Genomic DNA, 20,220 nt, shown 5'->3' on the forward strand with positions numbered 1-20,220 from the left:
TGCCCCGTGTCATAAATGAGCCAGACTCCAGAGAAGGTTTGCAGCCAGCTAGCAGTGAAGGAAGCAGCCAGGAAGAGAGAGGATCTGGCCAGGGCGCAGAAGGCCCGGCCAGGGTGAAGAATCCTGGGTGTCAGGAGTGCGTGCAGGAGCCAGGCCCTGTGGCCAGTAGGACTTTGCAGGGCTGCGGCCTTCCTAAGTGCAGGGCACAGGAAGAAATGCTTTGCCAGGGCACAAGAAGAAATGCCTAGCCGAGAGGGGTGCTTCCAAGATGGCGATGGAACAGTGGTGAGTAGACCACAATCTTTATTGTTGCGCAACAGGCCCCCACACAGAGTAAGAACCCCGAACATGGGTTGCAAGTTCTTTGAAGACCTTCCCTCCTGACCAGAATACATGTCCAAAACCATCATTGATACATCACTGATACATCATCATGATGTCACAATGAGGTAGGGAAGTCGTGAGGTTACAGAAGCTCAGCTCAACAATCGCCCCGTGTCATAAATGAGCCAGACTCCAGAGAAGGTTTGCAGCCAGCTAGCAGTGAAGGAAGCAGCCAGGAAGAGAGAGGATCTAGCCAGGGCGCAGAAGGCCCGGCCAGGGTGAAGAATCCCGGGTGTCAGGAGTGCATGCAGGAGCCAGGCCCTGTGGCCAGTAGGACTTTGCAGGGCTGGGGCCTTCCTAAGTGCAGGGCACAGGAAGAAATGCTTTGCCAGGGCACAAGAAGAAATGCCTAGCTGAGAGGGGCGGTTCTAAGATGGCGATGGAACAGTGGTGAGTAAACCACAATCTATTGTTGCGCAACAGGTCCCCACATAGAGTAAGAACCCCGAACATAGGTTGCAAGCTCTTTGAAGACCTCCCCTCCTGACCAGAATACAGTGGTGCCTCGCAAGACGAAAAGAATCCGTTCTGTGATTCTCTTCGTCTAGCGGTTTTTTCGTCTTGCGAAGCAAGCCCATTGACGGATTAGCGCTATTAGCGCTATTAGCGGCTTTTAGCGGCTTATCGGCTTATCGGCTTATCGGATCAGCTGATAAGCAGCTTAGCGGCTTAGAAAAAGGGGGGAAAGGAAAAAAAAACCCGCAGGAACTCGCAAGACATTTTCGTCTTGCGAAGCAAGCCCATAGGAGATTCGTTTTGCGAAGCACCTCCAAAACGGAAAACTCTTTCGTCTAGCGAGTTTTCCGTCTTGCAAGGCATTCGTCTTGCGGGGCACCACTGTACATGTCCAGAACCATCATTGATACATCACTGATACATCATCATCATCATCATCATGTCACAATGAGGTAGGGGAGTTGTGAGGTCACACAAGCTCAACAATTGCCCCGTGTCATAAATGAGCCGGACCCCAGGGAAGGTTTGCAGTTGTGTGGCGAGTTCCCACTTCCCCCTCGGAAATAAAGACACAGGACACCAGTATTTTAAGTTAATGGGCGAAAATAGGCCACAACTTTATTGATTACAGGAATTGAGCGGTATTGGCTTAGGCATTGGTCCTATCGTCTAACCGGCTTCAGCCTGATTGCTTGAAGACCGGCAAGGGTTAACCACCAGTAGGGGGAGTCCTGCTGATGCACATCAACTAGGAGCTCCCCCGGGGTCACCGCTTGGGGGCGTGCCTTAGGCCCACACCTCCATAGGCTTCGGACAGGGCCACGCCCCCGGAACCCTTTACCGGACTACCCTTCAATATGCGGGGGAGGTGACGGCACTTCCTCCCCCCTTCCATCTACATAACAATACCCTTACCAATGCCTAACCGCCACTCGAGCAAAAGCTCGCCGCCAATACCCTCAAACCTGCAACCAGTCCCTAATCCCAGCCATCATATCCGCCAACCACACATCGTTTCCCACATCGGAAAGATGTACGCCATCCCCTTGATAGAGGGCCACTTAGCTGAACTGGATGTTGGGGTGGTCAATGACCCAATCCCCCAGGGCTGCCACTCTACGCACCGCCAAATGTACCAAAAGCTTCCTGGCTTTGTTTATCACAATGGGCACTGACAGTCCCTCCATACATGGCTCGCCAGCAGTGGTGACCAAATTATGGTTGAATCTGGCAATGAGGCAATCAGTTCATTGAAGTCATTGTAAATGTGCCACATCAAGTCCACGCCTTTCCGATAGGCCAAGTCATTTTCCCCCAGCTGAATAACCAGAGCATGAGGGGACCTTCCAAAGTGGCTTTGGCTTTCACTGCAGGCATAAATTCCACCCAGCGCACCACCTTCCGTGAGATTCAGGAAACTTTATTTTTTTAGTGGAAGATCCAGCCTGCACCCCAGGCCACAGTTGACGGCACGGTTACTAGCCCAGTGGACAATGCTGTGGCCTGTAATCCAAATGTGCACCACAACGTTTCCTGAAAGCAAAAGAAGGTAACAAAGCCAGGTCAGGTATACCGTGAACAATCACAAGGTCTTACGAATATATCCCTTAAAAGTATCAGACTTCCACTGCCCCAAGTCCTTCATCCATTCAGCTGAGAGTCCCAAATGCATTGCTGTGGTAGCGGCCCCAATCCAAAAGGAGTTGGCCGCAAATTCAGCCGGGTGTAAACCACAGGTAGCGATCGCCCTTTGCATAGCGCGCATGAACTGATGCCGTGTAAGGCGGAAGCCATCCAAATTTATGAGGAATGGGCCTGAGACAGTTGGTCTCACGTACATGAAATGTCTAGTGCCCTTTACTGGGCATGGCCCATTGTGACTACCGTATTTTTTGCTCTATATAGGGCGCACCAGACCATAGGGCGCACCTAGTTTTTTTTTGGGGGGGGGAAATAAAGAAAAAAAATTATTTCCCCGCCCAGCCCCAAAGAGCAAAGAAGCTTCCTCTTTAGCCACGCACAACCTCTGCAGCCAGGAGAGGCTGCACGCGGCTTTGGCAGAAGCCAAGACAGCGAGCGGCTTCCTTTTTAGCCATGGGGCTGGGGCGGGGGAGGCCCGACCTTCCTCCAACCCCAGCCCCCAGAACGGGTCCGGGAGCGGCAGCGAGGTTGCACGCAACCTCGCCTTCACTCCCAGAGCTTGCTGCTATCCGCAAGCCTTCTGAGCCCGGCGGGAACTCCCACCGGGCTCTGAAGGCTTGCGGATAGCTGCCCCAAGCCCGGGGTGTGCAGCACTGCGCTCCCCGGGCTTCCGGCTTCCGGCTGCGCTCTGAAGGCTTGCGGATAGCTTCTGGAAGCCTGGAGAGCGAGAGGGGTCAGTGCGCACCGACCCCTCTCGCTCTCCAGGCTTCAGCGAAAGCCTGCATTCGCCCCATAGGACGCACACACATTTTCCCTTCACTTTTGGAGGGGGAAAAGTGCGTCCTATAGAGTGAAAAATACGGTAGTTACTTGGAGCCGAGTAAGGGCCTCCTTTCCCTGCTGATCAGTTTTGGAACATCGGACATGCAGGACTAAATTGGATCTGGACAAGGTCAGGTCTCTCAATAAACTTCCCCAGGCAACGGAATCTTGTTGGCCCTCACAAACCACTTCGCCAACGCGCAGAGCGCCAAAGGATGCAATGGATTATGCAGCCGAAAAAATAACCGGGCCTTGTACTCGGACCAACAGATACTAATTATTTTTATATTTTTATTTTTAAATTATTATTATTATTATTGTTGTTGTTGTTGTTGTTGTTGTTGTTGTTGTTGTTTTGTTGTTGTTGTTGTTGTTGTTATTATTATTATTATTAATAATAATAATAATAATAATATATTTATTTATTTATTATTGGTGTTACTATTACTATTTGGATTTGTTATTGGATTTTATTGATATTGTTATTGTTATTGTTATTGTTATTGTTATTATTTGGATTTGGCATAGAGTTATGGGCCTTCTACCATCACTGCTGGGAGGCTGCAGCCTGCGCCAGCCCCCCAGTGCCCTTCACACTGAGAAATCCGCACAAGGGTCTATGGAGTAAATAGCTTTTCAGAAGATGGAGATTGCAGCTGACTGGATGTTTAAGAGTCTTTGCTGCGTGACCCAGCTCCCTCAAATGTACCAAGTATTGCAGAACTTCAGTCTTGGTAGGGGGTGTGTCAAGCCTAGCATTTTTTAATTTGCCTTGCAACTCCATAAAGTCTGACCAAGCCTTTTTATAAGGTCTAAGCGTGGACGGGACCACTGAAGCCAATACTCCCTTCAGGACACCATGTTCCCAAGGCTCCCAAGGTGCTCCAGGAATGGCTGTGGCAATTGCTGCGCCTCTGGTGCTAATGGGCGGAAGCAGTCCATCTGGAAACGAGACAGAGCATCCGCGATGTCATTGTTAACCCTAGGTGTAAATTTGGCAGAGAAATAGGTGATTAATTCTAAGCCCAAAAGGACAAAGGACCGGAGCAGGTTTGACACCCTAGGAGAGTGCGATGATTGCTTAGACAGGACACTGACAACCATTTGACACTGACAATCGCTTGATTGTCAGTCCAGAAGCATACATGGTGATTCCTGAACTCATCAGCCCACAAGTGCACCGGAACTACGATAGGAAAATTCTAAGAAGGTGAGGTCACGCGTGATAGGTTTTCCTTGCCAGCTGGTAGGCCAACGCTGAGCACACCAGCGCCCCCTAAAGTAGACACCAAGCCCCACGGAACCAGCTGCATCAGACTGTACCTGAAAGTCTGAAGGCAGCATCAAATTGTCCTGCCACAAAGAAATGCCCTTGTACTTATCCAGGAACTTTAACCAGACCTCCAGGTCTGACTTGATCACTTTAGAGAGGCGCACTCTGTGTTGAGGAGCATGCAGTCCCGCTGACAGCTTAGCCAATCGCCCACAAAAGAGCAGCCAGGGGGCACTACCCAGCATGCAAAGTTGAGGTGACCCAAGAGTGATTGACTCTGCCCAAGGGTGACCTTGAGAGGAAGAAGTTGCAGAATTAATTCCTTAAGTGCTGCTAGCTTCTCCCTCGGTAGGCTGATGTCCGTGCGATTGTGTCCAATTCATTACCCAAAATAGGTTATGGTCGAAACTGGACCCTCTGTTTTGTCTGCCACCAAAGGTACCCCAAGCTCCTCAGCCAGGGAGGTGAAAGCCTCTAAAGAGAAGCGCAATCAGGGCTATTACTAGTGATGAGAGAAAAGTTATCGAGGCAATGGGTCGCCCTTTCAGAACCAGTTCTAAAGCAAAGGGCCCAGTCTAAAATTGTACTAAATGACTCAAAAGCTACACAAGCTACTGAGCACCCTATCGGCATAGATTTGTCTAAGCGCCCTCAGCCTAAAACCTAGCCACAGAAAGTCCTCTGGGTGAATTGGCAGGAGGTGGAAGGCCGACTCAATGACGCACTTAGCTGAACCTACGAATAAGCTTTATAGCCTGATCAAAGGAGGCATATTTCACAGAACAAGGCTCCTGTGGCATTGCATCATTGACGGAGCCACCTCTAGGGTAGGATAGGTTGTGGATCATACGATACTCTCCTGGAGTCTTTTTAGGGACGGTGCCTAAAGGTGAAATGTGTAAACCCACTATCGGTGGCTCCCTGAAGGGGCCGGCCACCCTCTCAGCCAGAATTTCTTTGTTTATTTTCTTTTTGCAATAGCTGGCATTTCTCTAACTGGTTTTTTTTGTTTGTTTGTTTAGGGGGTCCCCTGAGTTAGGAGGGATCTAAGAGGTGAGAGCTTAACAGAAGAGAACGCCAAAGCCATGGGCCAAATTAATACCGGTTTGTGGCTGCTCTTTGGGCGGGTGTGTCAGCATTTCAAGACCCCTGGTGGAAATGCCCCCTACCGCCCTGAAAGGGCTGTTTACCTTTAAAACATGAGGACGCTGGGTGGTTACCTAGGCACTTTCCACATTCATGCGCATACTTACAATTTGGCCCCTGGCACACACCCCTGTTGTACTCCCAACAAACCTCATGGTGAGGGACTCGCTTAGCTTCAAATTTCCAAACCTAGAGGGATCTGGCTGCTTCTTTTCCACATAGAGACCCGCGTGCTCCATCCAGTAATTCTGGTCGCTCAGGTCCCAGCAGGTGGTGGGCAGCAGGGAAGCATTTCTGAATTTTCCTCCGAATCAGAAGGCTTACTTCTCTTGCTCTTCTTGGCCAAATGCGTCTTCTTAGACTTCTTTCTCCCTTGCCCATCATTGGTGACTGGTGCTGTTGTGCAGCCGCCGACACTTCCTGTTGCCCCTGCATCTCTTCCTCCGATGATGTTTCGGAGGCCCCTTCCGTGGTAAAGGTTGAGGTTGTGAACCCTGTAGAATACTGGGAAAGTCTGGGGTATACTGAGAGGCAGAAAGGTTATACCGTATTTTTCGCTCTATAGGGTGCACCTGACCATAGGGCGCACCTAGTTTTCAGAGAGGGGGAAATCAAGGAAAAAAATATGATCCCCCCCCCAGCTCTGGGAGCAGCGGACAGGCTGCATGCAGCCTGTGCGCTTCTCCCAGACCTCCTCCCTGCTTTTGCGGGAGGTGGGGGAATTCCCCCATCTCCTGCAAAAGGCCACAGGAGGGAGAAGGGACTGACTCGGCCACTCAGTCCATTCTCCCTCCTTGGGGAAAAGCCCACAAGAGCGGCGCGCTCTTTAAAGGCTGTGCGGCTCCTGCGGGCTTTTCTAGGAGGTGGGGGAATTCCCCCACCTCATAGAAAAGCCCACAGAAGCCGCACAGCCTTTAAAGAGCGCACGGCTTTTGCGTACTTTTGCGGGAGGTGGAGGAATTCCCCCATCTCCCGCAAAAGCCCACAGGATCCGCGCACCCTTTAAACAGTGCGTGGCTCCTGCGGGCTTTTCGACCGAGCTTGTGGGGCTGGGGGGGGGAGCGCTGCTTTCCCCCACCGCCAGCCTCAAAACTGGGTCAGGGAGCAGCGCAAAGGCAGCGTGCCACCTTTCCGCTGCCCCCCAAGCTTGTGGGGCTGGCAGTGGGGGGAAGCGCTGCTTTCCCCCACCGCCAGCCTCAAAGACAGACTCTCCTGGCTTCAGCGAAAGCAACGCGAAGCCTCCGAAGCGCAGGTAACGGGTATGCAATCAGGAGTACCCACTATTTGGGAAGAGGACACAGTGACCATGGGCCTGAATTGTTGGTAAAAGGTTTCGAAGCAGAGAAAAACTGCGACAAAGCCTGTGGGTTGCAGGGCACAGGAGGCTACCCTGACCCTTCCTGAACACAGGACCCACTTATATTGGGGAGTTCTTGGGGAGGAACAGAAGATTGCTCCTGTTGGGTTCTCTTGGAAGCCATTATATCGGCCGCAACAGTAACCCTTGTACTCCAAACTTTAATTGTGCAAATTGGTCAAGCAGGCCGGGCACTGTTTAGACCCGCAAGCCTGAGTTTTTACCTTTTAAAATTAAGCCTTCATTACAAGAGGACACTAGCCCAGCCAGCCTAGTTTAGTATTGATTAAACTGACCACACTTGGAAAGAAATCAGATTCAAAAACCAGTAATCCTCAATGGCCAATGAAGCTAGGTTAAGACCAGGCGCGCAGGTTAAAGACCGCAGGCCTTCACCTTCCTTTCCTAAACCAACCCCCCTTTCTTTCTTTTTATTCTTGCTTTTGTTTGTTTTTTTTTTTGTTTTTTAAGAATACACTATAGACCAGCAAGCTTAGTTCAGCACCGTTTACACTGCTTATAGGCAAAATATAGGTAAGAATTCATAGGCAACAACTAGTAAATACAATAGCCAATGAAATTAGGTTAATTAGATTGCGAAAGGAAGATCAATTTGTTTATTATTTATGTCTTTTAAAAGGGTCATCTAGTCCAGCCCCCTGCAAGGCAGGAATCTTTTGCCCAACATGGGGCTCAAACCCACAACTCTGAGATTAAGAGCCTTGTTGCGTTCTGAGGCCAAAGGAAGGACTGGACCCTGATTAAAATGAGACACGAGGCTTTGACCAGCAAGGCTCTCGGAGGGAGTGCATTTCGCCACACCCCTCACCAGGCCATTTTATTAGCAAAAGAATCCTTTACACAGTGCTCATAAGAACCAATCAGATTTCCTTTGAGCATTCAAACAAACCTCAAGTGGGGACAAAGTTAAACTATAAACACTAGTTAGGCATGCATACTTTGGAGTAAATGAATGAAAACAACAAAGGAGCGAATACAGCAACCACAGAGGTCATAAACAATCAGTATACATGATACGAAGGATGGCCAGGGGGACAGTGACCATTATCACCTTAATGTGAAACCTGTTTCCTGGCCCTAAGATTAACATCCTAAGATTAATATATAAGAAAGCTACTTCAAAGAAACTTAATATCAATATATCAAACCCAGACAACACAATGCATTCATCGTGGACACGATGGCTTGATGTATATTTTATAATTCCTCAGGGTAATCCCATCTGATCCCTACAAGACTCATGCTCTACTGACTTTTGGGCGGCTTCCATTCCAGCACACTTTTCACCTTTCCTTTTTCCATGTGCACACCTTCTGCTGAGAGGCGGTAGCCCAAAAATTCCACTTCTGGCACATGGAACTGGCATTTCTCTAACTTGGCATACAACTTACCGGTACGCCTTTTTGACCTCTCCAATACCTCTTTCACGTGCTTCACATGTTCCTCCTCCATTTCCGAGAAAATTAGCACATCATCCAAATAACACACACAGTTTTTGTACAGCAGTGACCCCAATACGTGCTGTATAAAGGACTGAAACGTGGGCGTGCCCGCCTGTAAGCCATAGGGCATGACTAAGAACTCATATGACCCAAGAAGGGTGTAAAAGGTGGTTCTCCACTCATCTCCCTCTCGGATTCTGATCAGATTATACGCCCCCCTCAAGTCCAATTTAGTGAAGATTTTCCCTGTCCTAACCTTCGCCAATAAATCTCCTATCTTTGGCAATGGATAGGCTACAACAACCAAGGCAGAACCATCACGATTCGCAGGCAGGGGCGGCAGGCACAACAACAACAACAAAAAGCCAGGCGGAACCATCACTTTAAAAAAATAATTTTTTTAAAAAAAAATTTTATTGTTAAAATAATTCAGCATTAATACACACATATTGTGAATATACAAGCATACAAACATACATTTCATACAATCCTTAAATATATTCAAACATCCCTACATTCAGTCCCACAGATAATTCCTTTTCCCATCACCATCCACCACTCCTCACCCCACCTTTGTGTTAGACTTCCAATCTACTCAATTGCAATTTCTTTCCACTTCTATTACTTTCTTTCACACACCTTTAACCTAATTTCATGCTTCTTTTTCCATTACACATTGTTATCCATCTTATTTAGTATTTCAGTATTTAAAACGGAACTTGTTTATTCTAATAGGAGTTCTGATTTTTCAATATGGTTTTGCAAGTATCCTTTAAACACCTTCCAATCCCTATCTATCTTCTCTTTTGAGAGCCTCCCAATTTCTCCCATTGTTTTGGATATATTATAATACTCCAATAATTTGGCAAGCCACTCTGTTTTTTGTCGGTATAATACCACTTTTCCAATTTTTCGCAATCAATAGCCTAGCGGCTACTGTTGCGTACAAATATAATGTCTTGTCTTCTTCTTTTAGACTTCCTAGTACTATTCCCAATAGAAAACCTTCTGGTGTTTTCCTAAATGAATATCTAAACATTTTTTTCATTTCGTTATATATTGTTTCCAAAAATTATTTGATGTTTAAACAATTCCACCATATATGTATCATAGTACCATTTCCAGTGTTGCATCGCGAGCAAGCAGACATTGCTACAATTTTTATTCATCTTTGCTATTCTTTCCGGTGTTAAATACCATCTATGTTGTATTTTAAGGTAATTTTCTTTCAATATATAACACATAGTGAATTTCATATCTTCTTTCCACAATTTTTCCCATTGTTCAAACATAATATTTTCCCCAATATCTTGCGCCCATTTAATCATGGATGCTTTAACCAATTCATCCTTTGTTTCCCACTCTAAGATCAGAATATGCAATTTAGATATATCTTATGATTTTTCTTGTATTATTTATCAATTTTGATATTTATTTTTCAAATCCTAACTTTTTGTCTTTCGCTAATCTATACTTAATTTGAATATATTGGAACCAGTCACTAATATGAGTTTTAATCCTTTAATTCCAATTCTCCGTTTTCTTCCTTCAATACAATTTTATAGGTAGCCCAATTTTCTTTCATATTTAATTTTTTCACTGTGACAATTTCTGCCAGCGATGCCCACCAAGGAGTTTTCGGTTCTAGGAGTGTTTTATATTTCTCCCATATTTTATATATAGACTTTCTGACTATATGTCCTAGGAAGCCTTTATGTACTTTGACTTTTTCATCTATTAGATAGGCGTGCCATCCATATCTCGTCTCTACTCCCTCTAAGTCCAATACATCCGAGTCATCTAATTTGATCCATTCTTTTAGCCAGGTCAGACCCACTGCATCGTGATATAACTCCATGTCAGGGAGGCCAAATCCTCCTCTCTCCCTCTTGTCTATCATTATTTTGTGTTTTATTCTTGGTTTCTTTCCTGACCACACAAATTTGGCCAAATCTCTTTTCCAATTATTAAAACATTTATCTCCTCCTAGTATTGGGATACTTTGAAATAAAAACATCATCCTTGGTAATATGTTCATCTTTATCCTCGATATTTTCCCTAGTAAGGAAAGATTTAATTTCCCCCATACTAGCAAATCCTTTTTTATTTCATTCCATGTTTTCCCATAGTTCTCATTACTTAAATCTATAGTATTTGTTGTTAAATTTATTCCAAGATACCTTATTTTCTTTTTAATTTCCAATCCTGTAATTTCTTGTAATTTCACTTTATCTTTTTCTTCCATATTTTTCACTAGTATTTTGGTTTTCCCACAGTTTAATTTGAATCCTGCTAATCTGCCATATTTGTTTATACATTCCAATATTCTAGGTGTGCATTGTAGGGGATTTTCTGTTGTGATCATAACATCTGCAAAGGCTCTTAACTTATATCTTTTTTCACCAACTACTATTCCTCTTATTTGGTTGTCCTGCCTTATTTTCTTTAATAGAACCTCTAATACTATTATAAACAACATTGGGGATAGGGGGCATCCTTGTCTTGTACCTTTAAAGATATTGATTTCTTCTCCAAACTCTCCATTAATAATAATTTTTGCTTTCTGTTGGTTATATATTGCATTTATACCTTTTTGGAATTTTTCACCTAGACACAATTCTTTTAATAGTTTTTTCATAAATTCCCATGAGATTTTATCGAACGCCTTCTCCGCATCAGTTGAAATCAGGGCTGCTTGTTTATCTCTTCTTACTTGTAGATATTCCATTATGTCTATTATATTTCTAATATTATCCTTTATTTGTTTTCCTTCCACAAATCCAGCTTGATTTTTATGTACTATTTTTCCTATTATTTTTTTCAACCTGTTAGCCAATAATCCTGCATAAATTTTATAATCCGAATTTAACAACGAAATGGGTCTATAATTTGAGACAGATTCCAAGTCCGTACCTTGTTTTGGCAGGAGCGTTATATATGCTTGAGTCCAAGAGTCTGGAATATTCCCCTTCTCTACCGCTTCCTCTATTACTTCTTTTAGTGGGTCAATTAATTCATTTAACATTTCTTTATTGTATTCTGCTGGTATGCCGTCTAGACCTGGGGATTTCCCTATTTTTAATTTTTGAATTGATTCCTTAATTTCTACGGTTGATATTGGTTCATTTATGGTCTTCTTCTGCTATCTCTATTAATTTATTTTTCTTTATATAGTCCTCTATTTCTTCTATGGACACTTCATCTTTTTGATATATTTTTTTATAATACTTTTCAAATTCTTTTTAAATTTCTGTAATATCCCCTATTGTCCTCTCTTCTACTTCTATCTTATTTATTAATTTTTCATTTCTTTGTTTCTTTAATTGCCAGGCAAGGATCTCCCTGGTTTATTTGCCCATTCAAAATTTTTATATTTCCAAAATTTGATTTTTTTGTTCTGCCCCCTGTTCTATAATTTTATTGCATTCTACTCTCAATAATTTAATTTCTTGATTTAATCTCCCTTTATTTTTGCTTGCATAGGCAAATTTTTCCTTTTAATTTCTTCTAAAAGCTCCCTTTTCTTTTTTAATTTATTCTTATATGCTATTGAGTTTTGTTGTATGAAATATGCCCTAACAACTGCCTTCCCAGCATCCCACACTGTTTTTACATCTGTCCCTTTCCTCCAATTGTTTTCAAAATATTCCTTCATCAACTTTCTGGATCCTTGTATTACTTTTTGGTTTTTTAATAGGAAAACATTCATTCTCCACCTCCCCCCCCCTTTCTTCTGTTTTCCTTTAAGAGTTAATGATACTGGATTGTGATGTGTGAGTGTTTTTGGTAATATTATGGCATTCTCTGCTTTAATTGCCATATGCTTAGTAATCCATATACTGTCGATACAACTATAAAAATTATTTGTGGCAGCACCATCACTATTTGCAGGCAGCAGCGGCAGGTAGAACAACAAGAACAACCAAGGCGGAAAATCATCATGTGCAGGCAGGGGTGGGAGGCAGAACAACGACAAAAACCAAGGCAAAACCATCATGATTCACAGGCAGCGACGGCAGACTGAATAACAACAACAAAGGTGAAACATCATCCTGTGCAGGCAGCGGTCGGCAGGCACAACAACAAAAACCAAGGCAGAACCATCACAATTCGCAGGCAGGGGCGGCAGGCACAACAACAACAACTACAAAGGTGGAACATCACCCTACGCTGGGGTCGTCAGGCACAACAATAACAACAACAACCAAGGCAGAACCATCACGATTCGCAGGCAGGGGTGGTAGGCACAACAACAATAACAACAACAAAGGGGGAACATCACCGTGCGCAGCCAGGGGCGGTAGGCACAACAACAACAACAACAACAACAACAACAACAACAACAACAACGAAGGCAGAACAATTATGATTTGCAGGCAGGGGCGGTAGGCACAACTACAACATCAACCAAGGCAGAACCATCACAATTCGCAGGCAGGCACAACAACAACAACAACCACCAAGGCGGAACCATCATGATTCGCAGGCACAACAACAACCAAGGCGGAACCATGACACTTTACAGGCAGCGGCGGCAGGCAGAACAACAATAACAAGCAAGGCAGAACCATCACAATTCGCAGGCAGGGGCGGCAGGCACAACAACAAGAACAACAACAAAGGCCGAACCATAATGCTTCGCAGGCAGCAGCAGCAGGCAAAGCAACAATAACAACCAATGCAGAACCATCACAATTCGCAGGCAGGGGCGGCAGGCACAACATCAAGAACAACGAAGGCAAAACCATAACAATTTGCAGGCAGGGGCGGCAGGCACAACAACAAGAACAACGAAGGCAAAACCATAACAATTCGCAGGCAGGGGCGGCAGGCACAACAACAAGAACAACGAAGGCAAAACCATAACAATTCGCAGGCAGGGGCGGCAGGCACAACAACAAGAACAACGAAGGCAAAACCATAACAATTCGCAGGCAGGGGCGGCAGGCACAACAACAACCACCACCAAGGCGGAACATCACACTGTGCAGCCAGGGGTGGCAGGCACAACAACAAGAACAACGAAGGCAGAGCCATCACAATTCGCAGGCAGAGACGGCAGGCACAACAACAAGAACAACAACAAAGGCTGAACCTTAATTATTCGCAGGCAACGGCAGCAGGCAGAACAACAATAACAACCAAGGCAGAACCATCACAATTCGCAGGCAGGGGTGGCAGGCACAACAAGAACAACGAAGGCAAAACCATCACGATTCGCAGTCGGGCGGCAGGCACAAAAACAAGAACATCAACAAAGGCCAAACCATAATGCTTCGCAAGCAGGGGCAGCAGGCAGAACAACAATAACAACGAAGGCAGAACCATCACGATTCGCAGGCAGGAGCGGCAGGCACAACAACAACCACCACCAAGGCGGAACACCACCCTGTGCAGCCAGGGGCGGCAGGCACAATAACAAGAACAACGAAGGCAGAACCATCATGATTCGCAGGCAGGGGCGGCAGACAGAACAACAACAACAAAGGTGGAAGCATAACACTTCGCAGGCAGGCAAAACAACAATAAGAACCAAGGTAGAACCATCACATTTTGCAGGCAGGAGCCGCAGGCACAACTACAAAATCAACCAGGCGGATTATCACCCTGCGCAGCCAGGGGTGGCAGGAACAAAAATAACGGCAGAACCATCACATTTCGCAGGCAGGGGCGGCAGGCACAACAACAAGAACAACAACAAAGGCCGAACCATAATGCTTCGCAGGCAGCAGCAGCAGGCAAAGCAACAATAACAACCAATGCAGAACCATCACAATTCGCAGGCAGGGGCGGAAGGCACAACAACAACCACACCAAGGCGGAACATCACACTGTGCAGCCAGGGGCGGCAGGCACAACAACAAGAACAACGAAGGCAAAACCATCACATTGCGCAAACAGGGGCGGCAGGCACAACAACAACAACAACCAAGGCAGAACCATCACAATTCGCAGGCAGGGGCAGCAGGCACAACAACAACAACAAAGGCGGAACATCGCTCTGCGCAGGCAGGGGTCAGCAGGCACAACCACCACCACCAAGGCAAAACCACAATGATTCGCAGGCAGCGGCAGCAGGAAGACAAGAATAACAACCAAGGCAGAACCATCACAATTCGCAGGCAGGGGCGGCAGGTACAAAAAGAACCACCACCAAGGCGGAACATCACCCTGTGCAGCCAGGGGCGGCAGGCACAACAACAAGAACAACGAAGGCAGAACCATCACAATTCGCAGGCAGGGTCGGCAGGCACAACAACAAGAACAACAACGAAGGCAAAACCAACACGATTCGCAGTCAGGGGCGGCAGGCACAACAACAAGAACAACAACAAAGGCCGAACCATAATGCTTCGCAGGCAGCAGCAGCAGGCAAAGCAACAATAACAACCAATGCAGAACCATCACAATTCGCAGCCAGGGGCAGCAGGCACAACAAAGAGAACAACGAAGGCAGAACCGTCACAATTCGCAGGCAGGGGCGGCAGGCACAACAACAAGAACAACAACAAAGGCTGAACCATAATGATTCACAGGCAGCGGCAGCAGGCAGAACAACAATAACAACCAAGGCAGAACCATCACAATTTGCAGGCAGGGGCGGCAGGCACAACAACAAGAACAAACGAAAGGCCAAACCATCACATTTCGCAGGCAGGGGCGTCAGGCACAACAACAACCAAGGCAGAACCATCACAATTCGCAGGCAGGGGCAGCAGGCACAACCACCACCACCACCACCAAGGCAAAACCACAACGATTCGCAGGCAGCGGCAGCAGGAAGACAACAATAACAACCAAGGCAGAACCATCACAATTCGCAGGCAGGGGCGGCAGGTACAACAAGAACCACCACCAAGGTGGAACATCACCCTGTGCAGCCAGGGGCGGCAGTCACAACACCAAGAACAACAAAGGCAGAACCATCACAATTCGCAGGCAGGGTCGGCAGGCACAACAACAAGAACAACGAAGGCAAAACCATCACGATTCGCAGTCGGGCGGCAGGCACAACAACAAGAACAACAACAAAGGCCGAACCATAATGCTTCGCAGGCAGCAGCAGCAGGCAGAACAACAATAACAACCAATGCAGAACCATCACAATTCGCAGGCAGGGGCGGCAGGCAGAACAACAAGAACAACAAAGGTGGAAGCATAACACTTCGCAGGCACGCAAAACAACAATAAAAACCAAGGCAGAACCATCACATTTTGCAGGCAGGAGCGGCAGGCACAACTACAAAATCAACCAGGCGGATTATCACCCTGCGCAGCCAGGGGTGGCCGGAACAAAAATAACGGCAGAACCATCACATTTCGCAGGCAGGGGCGGCAGGCACAACAACAACCACAACCAAGGCAGAACCATCACAATTCGCAGGCAGGGGCGGCAGGCACAACAACAAGAACAACAACAAAGGCTGAACCATAATGCTTCGCAGGCAGCAGCAGCAGGCAAAGCAACAATAACAACAAATGCAGAACCATCACAATTCACAGGCAGGGGCGGCAGGCGCAACAACAACCACCACCAAGGCGGAACATCACACTGTGCAGCCAGGGGGGGCAGGCACAACAACAAGAACAACGAAGGCAGAGCCATCACGATTCGCAGTCAGGGGCGGCAGGCACAACAACAAGAACATCAACAAAGGCCAAACCATAATGCTTCGCAAGCAGCGGCAGCAGGCAGAACAACAATAACAACGAAGGCAGAACCATCACGATTCGCAGGGAGGAGCGGCAGGCACAACAACAACCACCACCAAGGCGGAACATCACATTTCGCAGCCAGGGGCGGCAGGCACAATAACAAGAACAACGAAGGCAGAACCATCATGATTCGCAGGCAGGGGCGGCATACAGAACAACAACAACAAAGGTGGAAGCATAACACTTCGCAGGCAGGCAAAACAACAATAAAAACCAAGGCAGAACCATCACATTTCGCAGGCAGGAGCGGCAGGCACAACTACAAAATCAACCAGGCGGATTATCACCCTGCGCAGCCAGGGGTGGCAGGAACAAAAATAACGGCAGAACCATCACATTTCGCAGGCAGGGGCGGCAGGCACAACAACAACCACAACCAAGGCAGAACCATCACAATTCGCAGGCAGGGGTGGCAGGCACAACAACAAGAACAACAACAAAGGCCGAACCATAATGCTTCGCAGACAGCAGCAGTAGGCAAAACAACAATAACAACCAATGCAGAACCATCACAATTCGCAGGCAGGGGCGGCAGGCACAACAACAACCACACCAAGGCGGAACATCACACTGTGCAGCCAGGGGCCGCAGGCACAACAAAGAGAACAACGAAGGCAGAACCATCACAATTCGCAGGCAGGGGCGGCAGGCACAACAACAAGAACAACAACAAAGGCTGAACCATAATGATTCAGAGGCAGCGGCAGGAGGCAGAACAACAATAACAACCAAGGCAGAACCATCACGATTCGCAGGCAGGGGCGGCAGGCACAACAACAAGAACAACAACAAAGGCCGAACCATAATGCTTCGCAGGCAGCAGCAGCAGGCAAAGCAACAATAACAACCAATGCAGAACCATCACAATTCGCAGGCAGGGGCGGCAGGCGCAACAACAACCACCACCAAGGCGGAACATCACACTGTGCAGCCAGGGGGGGCAGGCACAACAACAAGAACAACGAAGGCAGAGCCATCACAATGCGCAGGCAGGGGCAGCAGGCACAACAAGAACAACAACAACAACAAAGGCTGAACAATAATTATTCGCAGGCAACGGCAGCAGGCAGAACAACAATAACAACCAAGGCAGAACCATCACAAGTCGCAGGCAGGGGTGGCAGGCACAACAACAACAATGAAGGCAAAACCATCACGATTCGCAGTCAGGGGCGGCAGGAACAACAACAAGAACATCAACAAAGGCCAAACCATAATGCTTCGCAAGCAGCGGCAGCAGGCAGAACAACAATAACAACGAAGGCAGAACCATCACGATTTGCAGGGAGGAGCGGCAGGCACAACAACAACCACCACCAAGGCGGAACACCACCCTGTGCAGCCAGGGGCGGCAGGCACAATAACAAGAACAACGAAGGCAGAACCATCATGATTCGCAGGCAGGGGCGGCAGACAGAACAACAACAACAAAGGTGGAAGCATAACACTTCGCAGGCAGGCAAAACAACAATAAGAACCAAGGTAGAACCATCACATTTTGCAGGCAGGAGCGGCAGGCACAACTACAAAATCAACCAGGCGGATTATCACCCTGCGCAGCCAGGGGTGGCAGGAACAAAAATAACGGCAGAACCATCACATTTCGCAGGCAGGGGCGGCAGGCACAACAACAACCACAACCAAGGCAGAACCATCACAATTCGCAGGCAGGGGTGGCAGGCACAACAACAAGAAGAACAACAAAGGCCGAACCATAATGCTTCGCAGGCAGCAGCAGCTGACAGAACAACAATAACAACGAAGGCAGAACCATCACAATTCGCAGGCAAAACAACAATAAAAACCAAGGCAGAACCATCACATATCGCAGGCAGGGGCGGCAGGCAGAACTACAAAATCAACCAGGTGGATTATCACCCTGCGCAGCTAGGGGCGGCAGGAACAACAACAACGGCAGAACCATCACATTTTGCAGGCAGGGGCAGGAGGCACAACAACAACCAAGGGAGAACCACAACGCATTGCAGGCAGCGGCTGCACGCAGAACAACAGCAACAACCAAGTCAGAACCATCACAATTGGGGCAGCAGGCACAACAACAAGAACAACAACAACAAGAACAACAACAAAGGCAGAACATCGCTCTGCGCAGGCAGGGGTCAGCAGGCACAACAACAACAACAACCACCAAGGCAAAACCACAACGATTCGCAGGCAGCGGCAGCAGGCAGACAACAGTAACAACCAAGGCAGAACCATCACAATTCGCAGGCAGGGGCGGCAGGCACAACAACAAGAACAACAAAAAAGGCCGAACCATAATGTTTCGCAAGCAGCGGCAGCAGGCAGAACAACAATAACAACGAAGGCAGAACCATCACGATTCGCAGGCAGGGGCGGCAGGCACAACAAGAACCACCACCAAGGCAGAACTTCACCCTGTGCAGCCAGAGGCGGCAGGCACAACAACAAGAACAACAAAGGCAGAACCATCATGATTCGCAGGCAGGGGCGGCAGACACAACAAGAACAACAAAGGTGGAAGCATAACACTTCGCAGGCAGTGGCGTCAGGCAAAACAACAATAAAAACCAAGGCAGAACCATCACATTTCGCAGGCAGGGGCGCTAGGCAGAAATACAAAATCAACCAGGCGGATTATCACCCTGCGCAGCTAGGGGCGGCAGGAACAACAACAAGAACAACGAAGGCAGAACCATCACAATTCGCAGGCAGGGGCGGCAGGCACAACAACAAGAACAACAACAAAGGCCGAACCATAATGATTCGCAGGCAGCGGCAGCAGGCAGAACAACAATAACAACCAAGGCAGAACCATCACAATTTGCAGGCAGGGGAGGCAGGCACAACAACAATAACAACGAAGGCAGAACCATCACGATTCGCAGGCAGGAGCAGCAGGCACAACAACAACCACCACCAAGGCGGAACATCACCCTGTTCCAGGCAGGGGTGGCAGGCAGAACAACAAGAACAACGAAGGCAGAACCATCATGATTCGCAGGCAGGGGCAGCAGACACAACAACAACAACAAAGGTGGAAGCATAACACTTCGCAGGCAGGCAAAACAACAATAAAAACCAAGGCAGAACCATCACATTTCGCAGGCAGAGCCGGCAGGCACAACTACAAAATCAACCGGGCAGATTATCACCCTGCGCAGCCAGGGGTGGCAGGAAGAAAAACCACGGCAGAACCATCACATTTCGCAGGCAGCGACAGGAGGCACAACGAAAACAACAACAACAACCAAGGCAGAACCATCACAATTCGCAGGCAGGGGCAGCAGGCACAACAACCACCACCACCACCAAGGCAAAACCACAACGATTCGCAGGCAGCGGTAGCAGGCAGACAACAATAACAATAACAATAACAACCAAGGCAGAACCATCACAAGTCGCAGGCAGGGGCGGCAGGCACAACAACAACCACCACCAAGGCGGAAGATCACCCTGCACAGCCAGTGGCGGCAGGCACAACAACAAGAACAACGAAGGCAGAACCATCACAATTCACAGGCAGGGGCGGCAGGCACAACAACAAGAACAACGAAGGCAAAACCATCACTATTCGCAGTCAGGGGCGGCAGGCACAACATCAAGAACATCAACAAAGGCCAAATCATAATGCTTCGCAAGCAGCGGCAGAAGGCAGAACAACAATAACAACCAAGGCAGAACCATCACGATTCGCAGGCAGGGGCGGCAGGGGCGGCAGGCACGGCAGGCAGGGGCGGCAGGCACAACAACAACCACCACCAAGGCGGTACATCACCCTGCGCAGCCAGTGGCGGCAGGCACAACAACAAGAACAACAAAGGCAGAACCATCACAATTCGCAGGCAGGGGCGGCAGGCACAACAACAAGAACAACAACAAAGGCCGAACCATAATGCTTCGCAAGCAGCGGCAGCAGGCAGAACAACAATAACAACGAAGGCAGAACCATCACTATTCGCAGGCAGGGGCGGCAGGCA

The 20,220-nt window shown here is 47.8% G+C and overlaps 1 long non-coding RNA gene across 1 annotated transcript; it reads left to right on the top strand.

The window, feature by feature from the left end:
* Positions 1-15,547: 15,547 nt before the first annotated feature.
* LOC308575685 lies at positions 15,548-19,154 on the top strand. Its single transcript, XR_014002916.1, has 2 exons — positions 15,548-15,692; positions 18,351-19,154. It is a non-coding gene; the product is annotated as an uncharacterized lncRNA (long non-coding RNA).
* Positions 19,155-20,220: the final 1,066 nt, after the last annotated feature.

This window comes from Podarcis bocagei (genome assembly GCF_964188305.1).
Source record: "Podarcis bocagei genome assembly, chromosome: 16".
Lineage (NCBI taxonomy): Eukaryota > Metazoa > Chordata > Lepidosauria > Squamata > Lacertidae > Podarcis > Podarcis bocagei.